The sequence below is a fragment of the Mytilus californianus genome, unplaced genomic scaffold (genome assembly GCF_021869535.1).
Source record: "Mytilus californianus isolate M0D057914Y unplaced genomic scaffold, xbMytCali1.0.p SCAF_34, whole genome shotgun sequence".
Classification (NCBI taxonomy): domain Eukaryota; kingdom Metazoa; phylum Mollusca; class Bivalvia; order Mytilida; family Mytilidae; genus Mytilus; species Mytilus californianus.
The window spans coordinates 2,420,306-2,428,741 of NW_026262684.1; the positions used below are offsets into that span (position 1 = coordinate 2,420,306).

The following is an 8,436-nucleotide window of genomic DNA, read 5'->3' on the forward strand; positions in this document are numbered from 1 at the left end:
CACAATAAAATTTAGAACATCCATTACCGTGACATGTGATTGAATATACTTTAATTGGTATTTTGTTCTGTCTATTTTTTTATTTAAAGAAGGCAGGATTTTCTATTGAAATATAAAGTAGGCAAACTGGTACTTTTAACTTTTCTAACTATCTGATTTAGGTTTTTCCTGTACAGGTTTTGCTATACCTTTGAATCCTTCCCGGATATATTCATTTAGTATTTAAAAATTATTTTGGGTGTTGTTTGTTTAAATCGTGTGGCCATTATGTATCCATAAAGTATCCATTACTTAAATATATTTATTGTCGAAATGCGCCTCTGGTAAAATAAAATTGGTATCGTGATGTTATTATCTACTATCGGTAAAACGTAATGACGTAATAATATTAGTTACACCGTATGCTAGTGTCTTTATTCGACATATACAGAGTTTAACTTAGTAAATTTGATATGTGGCTATAGGGAGCGAAGCTCGAACCCTATATGGAATTTACCAACCCTGTGTATCGTAATATGTCATTGGCACTCTATGTAACGAATTTATCTCACCAACTCTCTAATATGGGTAATTAAGACGTAGTTGTAAATTTTGATATCACAATTTTAACACCACATAAAACAGATAATTCAATTATTTACAGTGAGAAAATCAGTGTCTCAAAGACATGTTTTTACGTCTAAAAGTATGAACATATCATAATCATGTCTGTTAACAATATATCTTACTTTGAGAACAACGCCTTTTCTACTAGTAACCGTATATTGGTTTTATAAAGGGATGTAACACTACTACTAACCGTGCGTTCAAATAAAACACACCAACTAAACAAATATTATATATACACGGTCTCCACGTGTTGGCTCTCAACCAATAATATTCATAGAAGTGTCTATGAGGTCAGATAATTTCTGATAACCACAGGGCCTTGAAATATAATTCAAAAACAAGAACAAGATGAAATGTGATTACAAAAAGCAAAGTGACTTATATTTATTACAAAAAACAAGGTGACATATAATTATAATTCGATTTAAAGGGCTCGACCATTAAATCGCGTTATCAGAGGAAGACCAGCAATAGTTCATTAGCGGGTCAAAGCAGACGCGCATGTCTAAATTTATTACACTACATATAAATTAACTATGCACTTTTGCAACATTGTCACGGATAGCACATGCAGTCATAGCTGTTTTGTTTAATATGGAAATAAAATATGATATTGGAGTGTCTCTTGATTGTTATCAGCCAATAAAAATTATGGATTTTAATGAACATACGTGTAATGTATTTATTAGAATTTAAATTGTCAGAAACGTCAAACAATTTTGGGAAATGGATATTTCATATCTAGATTGAGATGATTAGATATAAAATTTCAATAAAAAAATTTTCACAGGGCAGAACGTTCTGTTGAATTATGAATGGATTTGCCATATGTTAAATGCTTATGTAGGAGATTAATTTCATTATCTCTTTTTTTTTTTTTTTAAACTGACATAGGACAGAATATATATAACTTGATATCATACATGCAATATCATAATAAAAAAATCGATTAAATTCAAATTCAAAAGAATGCTATCGCTTGGGATAAATTAATCGAATACGAATGCCCAACCCATGGTTAAACGGCCACAGTCCACAATTAAGTTATCTATTAGTTCTTTTTAACGTTTTGTCTTAATGCACCAGGTCTTTTTGTCAAATTTTCATGCCCCCGCAACTGAAAGTTGGAGGGCATATTGTTTTACCCCTGTTTGTCCGTTTGTTCGTCCGTCCCATTATGGGCATATAGTTATTCAAGATAACTCCTCCTACAATGCTAGAAAGTTTCACTTTGCTGACTGTTTGTATATATATTGAAGGTGTGCATGTGGACAGTGTTTTGATTTTTATTGATATTTGCTCTTTTGCGTGATAGTTGAACTTTGTCATTTTTTGGAGTATTCACTTGCATAAAAGGTGCATAGAGTTTCCGGATATCTCCTCCTACAGTTTGAAAGCTTGGAAGTTTTCACTGTGCTTGCTATTTGTACATATATTGAAAGTGTGCATGTGGTCAAGAATTTGATTTTTGTTAATATTTGCTCTTTTGGAAGATAGTTATACTTTGTCATTTTTGGAATATATACTTGCATTAGAGGTGCATAGCGTTTCCGGATAACTCCTCCAACAGTGAACCATAGGCCTATGTGCTCCCATGCTCAACTTTGTGTATTTTAAAATAACACTTTGCATCTGCGGGGGCATCATTTGTGTCTACCAGACACAACAATATCTCAAAGAGGTCCTACATTGACTTTGTTATAATACAGTTACTGCAGAGTGGAGTGCGAATTCACAGCACTCGGCATCTAGAACTGTTCTTCTCGCTACCTTGTTTTTTTCTACATCAACAATGAACACTTTTTTTGTCGATGATGGATGTAACAGATACCTCTCTCTGTCTGACATAACAGATATCAGATGGCATATCAATAAAAGTCATTATTTCTTTTACAAATACACCAGCATTGTTGAATAGTAAAAAAGACTTTTTCTTGGTCTACGAACACATCACTGTTTGGTAATATCTGACATCCAGAAATGTGCATTGGGTGTTTTGGCATTTCAAATCTTTGCTTTATTATTGGTTTGACTATGCTAGAAACTGGGTTTCGTTGAGACTGAACTTGAACTTCCACTTTTATTTTAAGTTGTAAATTGTCAGGTGATAAGTAAATCGACATTTTTTTTACTTACGTTGTTGTCCTTCTTACCTTCTCTAGATCAATACAGTCGACCTTCATTCTCTTCTCACGAAGATTGTCTGCAGATTTCAAATTCTTAATATACTGTTCTCCTTTCTATATAATCTTTTCTACTTCATGTAGACGAAAATATGTTTGAAGATCTGTAGAAAAGGTGACCATTTTAGAAAAATCCCTTTGTTTTTCTTCAACTTGGTCAGTTTTGCTAACAATTTTACTTTTCAAATTCCCAATGATATCTTGTAATTTTGTGAATTCTGAACTTATATTATTTTACAACATTCTTCAATTTGTCTAAGTGGTCATTAATTGACAGTCGCATGTTACGAACTAGACTTATAGCTTCTGTTTTCTGCTTTTCCAGTGCACTAAGGTTTTCTGAGAAAAATATTTTGATAGTCTTTAGATTTTCAAGAACGTTGACAAGGTCCGTTTCGACTTGGGACACAAAAGCAGACGACTTAATATTTCCTACAACTTCACCGAGTGGAACAACACCCTTACAGTTGTCATGTTTGTCTTTTATACACTTCATGCAACAGGCAGAATCATGAAAAGAGCAAAACAGCTCATACTTTAGGTCGTGGTCCTCACAATTGTTCTTTATAATCAGCATGAATTCAGGTAAGTTTTGGTAGTCATGTACAGACATGAATTGGTGGTTTTAGACGTCTTGGATCGGCCATGATGTTTCTGACATTCAGAACACAGAAATACCTCGCATGCTGTGCACCACGTGACAGCTGTACTGGTTTCATCGTCTTCTTGACACAAGCTACAGATGAAACTTGTGGACGTTGCCAATTCTCATCAAGACCTATACAAAATAAGAATATTTATATGTAATGCTGAAAACATTTTATAATAGTACTCGAACTGATTAAACAAACAACTAAACTAATTAATAGAGCCTGCACTTTTTAACATTTAATCAAGACGGACAATGAAAACATAAAGATTGAACTACTAGTATATGATTCACTGAGTCAATATGGAATGTCGAGATCCAGGAATAATATAAAAAGAAGCGGAATACTAAGGGTACATTCAAAACTTATAAGCTGATAACAAACTGACAACGCTGTGGCAAAAACGAAATGACAACAAAAAAATAAGTCACCAAATATTTCGCTATTAAAAATTCTTTTTTTTATCTTTAAATTGCTGATATTTTTTTTCTGTTTAAGTTTCTATCTACTTTATAACGGCTATCTGTCTTATGTGTATGTCTTTTTTTATAATTTTTCCTTTTAAATTTCTCTCAATCTATAATACATTTGAAGATATTGAAAACTATGAAAAACGGTAAAAAATGTCGATATAGGGCAATAACTCTAAAAAGGAGACATCTTCTTGTGATTTGAGATCGAAACTAAACAACAATAACGCACAATACATACTTAAGGTGGCCCACGCCCCAGGAACAATATTTGCTTCCGGTTGTGAGAGATTGGGGTTAAGAAGGTATTTTATACATGTAATACAACGGGTTGTCAGTGTTTTTGATATCCGTTTGATCAATTTAAATATTTGATAAATTTTACCAAGACTGATGAGAGTCTAGATGAGGTTTTCATATTAGATAATTAATGGGCAAATTCTGCAGAATAATGGGCAAAAAAATAAAAAAAGTAGACCAAAATAATAAACAAGGATAAAGAATAGAGAAAAGTAGAGCAAAATAATAAACAATGACAAAGAATAGAGAAAACATACAGAAATAATTAGCAATACGGAAATGAAGGGTCCCCATCAAGACCCTCGGTGTTAACATTAATGTTATCAGCATTTTTCTTCTATACATGATTAAAATGGCACCCATAATGGTCTAGCAATAAAAAATAAAATACATGCATACAAGAATACATACAAATAATCAATTAACTTAATACACAATTTTAAGATTAAATTTTCTACATAAGTATCATGAACCAGTCTGATATGGGTCTGTTGTCCTCAGATCTAAAGACTAATAAAGACTCCAATATGACAAATTCATGCTAAGACGTTGTTTACGTCTGTAGATAGTTATATTTTTAGCGATGCTCCGTTTGTGCTGGATTGTGGATACTGAATAAAACTCATTAGTGAGTTATTTTATGATGCAACTTGTAATGAAGAAATGCATTAATTTCCGTTCGACGTGCATTCGATATTTATGGCACACTTACGTTTCAGGGGTTACCACTAGAGAAAATAAACATGATAAAGGCCGGATATAAATGTGTACAAAAGTGAAAGTAAATAAAAAGCCAGCCTGGCAACAGGTGAAAATAATTATTCCGTCCGTGAAATGGACCCTCCAAGAAAATCCAATGTTCGTTCCCTTAACAAACCCTGACCTGTGTGACCAGAGGCGGATCCAGGGTTTTAGGTTTGGGTGGGGGGTCGCGCATACTTAAATTTGTTTTGAGGTAAAATTATCGAAATATTCTTTATTAAGCTGAGGACAACCCATGCTTTGCAAATTTTAGGGGGCACACGCCCGCCACGCCCCCGCCTGAATACGCCAATGGTGACAGTTCTACAAATCTTTTGTATACAAATTTACACAATGTTGGATTTTGACAGGAAGTGGAAAGGTTTATATATTAGAACTTGTATCGCGTCATAGACGATCATTCATCATTAATTTTATCAGTAAACTAAGCGGGATATTTAAATTGGTCTACGATAGCTATTCCATTATTTATTTGAATAGGTACTGTAGTAAAGTTGGAATGTAATCGACGAGCACGAAATATTGTTGAATATGCGAAAAGAAAAACTGCCACTAAACCGTAAAGAAGTTTGAAATCCAAACAAGACTGTCGCAGATTTCTGATGTAATAACATAATTGTACAAACCGTCATGCCGACTTGTCAGGTTGTTTGCATCTTGATGCTGTAAAGTCCCTGTATGCAGATGAGCCAAGCAAACAGAGTTTAAAAAGGCTTCAAATATTAACTTACAAATATATATCATTGTGACGAATATCTGATAATTGAGTTATCAGACTGTGTGACTGCGTAAAATGTAGAAAACAAATTACAAACAAATCATTTAATAAAAAGACAGAAACATGAAGTTATAATCCATAAGACTACTGGGACATCATGAAAAATAAAAGTAAAGACAATGCAAGATTTCATCAACCTCTAACACTAGATGTGTACAATATAAAACACAGAGAGCTTCCAATGGTGTCAAAGAAATAAAAAAATATAAATAAAGATACACATGTAAGAATAAAAATTAATCAAGAAATAATTCATGGTAGCCGTAAATTTGTTTTCATTTGACCCAAGACCCCAATTATAGTTCCCTTTAATTATAGTGTATTTTTTCTTTATTCTTTTTTTTTGTCGTTCCCTTTCTCATTCATTTCTTAGTTTTTATGGTTTGGAAATGAAAAATGAACGCTGAAATAAATTTTTGGGTGTTGTATTTTAACTGATTTTGTATGGAAAGAGTGATTAGGCCGGATGCAAAAAGGTATTATTTATAGTTTTCGGAACATCTCTTGACTTGTCCATAGGGGTATTGATGTGTATTGGCTAATTATGCAATTTTTCTGAATGCTGGATTTATTTTTGGACTTGTACTGTACATTACCCACTTAAACTAGACAAAGTGATGCCCCCGCACTCCACTCTGAAGTAACTGTATTATAACAAAGTCAATGTAAAACTTTCTGTGAGATATTATTGTGTCTGGGAGACACAATTGATGACCCCGCAGATGCAAAGTGTTATTTTAAAATACACAAAGTTGAGCATGGGAGCACATAGGTCTATGGTTCACTGAATGAGGAGTTATCCGGAAACGCTATGCACCTGTACATTACACACATAAACTAGACAAAGCGATGCCCCCGCACTCCACTCTGAAGTAACTGTATTATAACGAAGTCAATGTAGAACTTTCTTTGAGATATTATTGTGTCTGGTAGACACAAATGATGCCTCCGCAGATGCAAAGTGTAATTTAAAAATACACGAAGTTGAGCATGGTAGCACATATGTCTATGGTTCACTGTAGAGATATTATTGTGTCTGGTAGACACAAATGATGCCCCCGCAGATGCAAAGTGTTATTTTAAAATACACAAAATTGAGCATGGGAGCACATAGGTCTATGGTTCACTGTTGGAGGAGTTATCCGGAAACGCTTTGCACCTCTAATGCAAGTATATACTCCAAAAAAATAAAGTTCAACTATCTTCCAAAAGAGCAAATATGAACAAAAATCAAATTCTTGACCACATGCACACCTTCAATATATGTACAAACAGCAAGCACATTGAAAATTTCCTAGCTTTCAAACTGTAGGAGGAGTTATCCGGAAACGCTATGCACCTCTTATGCAAGTAAATACTCCAAAAAATGACAAAGTTCAACTATCTCCCAAAAGAGCAAATATCAATAAAAATCAAAACACTGACCACATGCACACCTTCAATATATGTACAAACAGCCAGCAAAGTGAAAACTTTCTAGCATTGAAACTGTAGGAGGAGTTATCTGGAATAACTATATACCCATATTGGGACGGACGGAAGGACAGGCGGAAAGACGGACAGACAGACGGACGGACGGACGAACGGGGGTAAAACAATGTGTTCTCCAATTTTCAGTTGTGGGGGCATGAAAATTTGACAAAAAGACCTGGTGCATTTTTTTAATAAGCGTTATAAAGAACTAATTGTGGTCTGTGGCCATTTAACCATGGGTTGGGCATTCATATTCGATTATTTTATCCCAAGCGATAGCATTCTCTTGAATTTGAATTTAATCGATTATTTTTGTATTATTATATTGCATGTATGATATATATATAAGTTATATATATTCTGTCCTATATCAGTTTTTTTTAAATAAAAGAGATGAATGAAATTAATCTCCTACATAAGCATTTAACATATGGCAAATCCATTCTTAATTCAACAGAACGTTCTGCCCTGTGAAAATTTTTGTTTTAAAATTTTATATCTAATCATCTCAATCTAGATATGAAGTCTTCCATTTCCCAAAATTGTTTGACGTTTCTGACAATTTAAATTCTAATAATTACATTACACGTATGTTCATTACAATCCATGATTTTGATTTGCTGACAACAATCACGAGACACCCCAATATCATATTGTATTTCCATATAAAAGAGGGGCGTAAAGGAGGGTATCTGCACGGAAGAACGCGAAATAAAATTGTCATTTCACGATGTACGAACAATTAAAAATTTCTTGCACGTTGATCTTTTTACCGATTTCACGAAACACGGTGAATAACGAACCTTTTTCACGGCTGCACGTGAAATAAAAATGGCAAAACAGGTTGCACGAAAATAATCCTTTACCACCCTCATACAGCTATGACTGTATGTGCTATCCGTGACAATGTTGAAAAAATGCATAAAATATCAAGCGAAAAAGCTTCTGAGAAAGCTCTTATTTTTTCTTATTCCAGTAATAGCCAATACAAAATAGAGCGTGTCTTCAACAGCGACTTAGAACATATTTCAACATGGTCTAAATATTGGTTAATAAATGTTAATCCTAATGAGACGAAGGATATGATAATTCTGTTGTAATACTCCCCAAGATATATTGAAAATGAATTTCAAAATCAAGCTTTAGAATTTGTCTCTTGTCATAAACACAATAAGTGTTGAGTTGTAGCGTGTAATCATTTCATACAGCTG

General features: G+C 33.6%; 1 protein-coding gene across 1 annotated transcript in view; it reads left to right on the forward strand.

Annotated features, from left to right (window-relative positions):
* Positions 1-8,436, forward strand: part of LOC127736638 (uncharacterized) — a 202,134-nt gene that overhangs the window by 144,721 nt on the left and 48,977 nt on the right. The window lies entirely within an intron of this gene.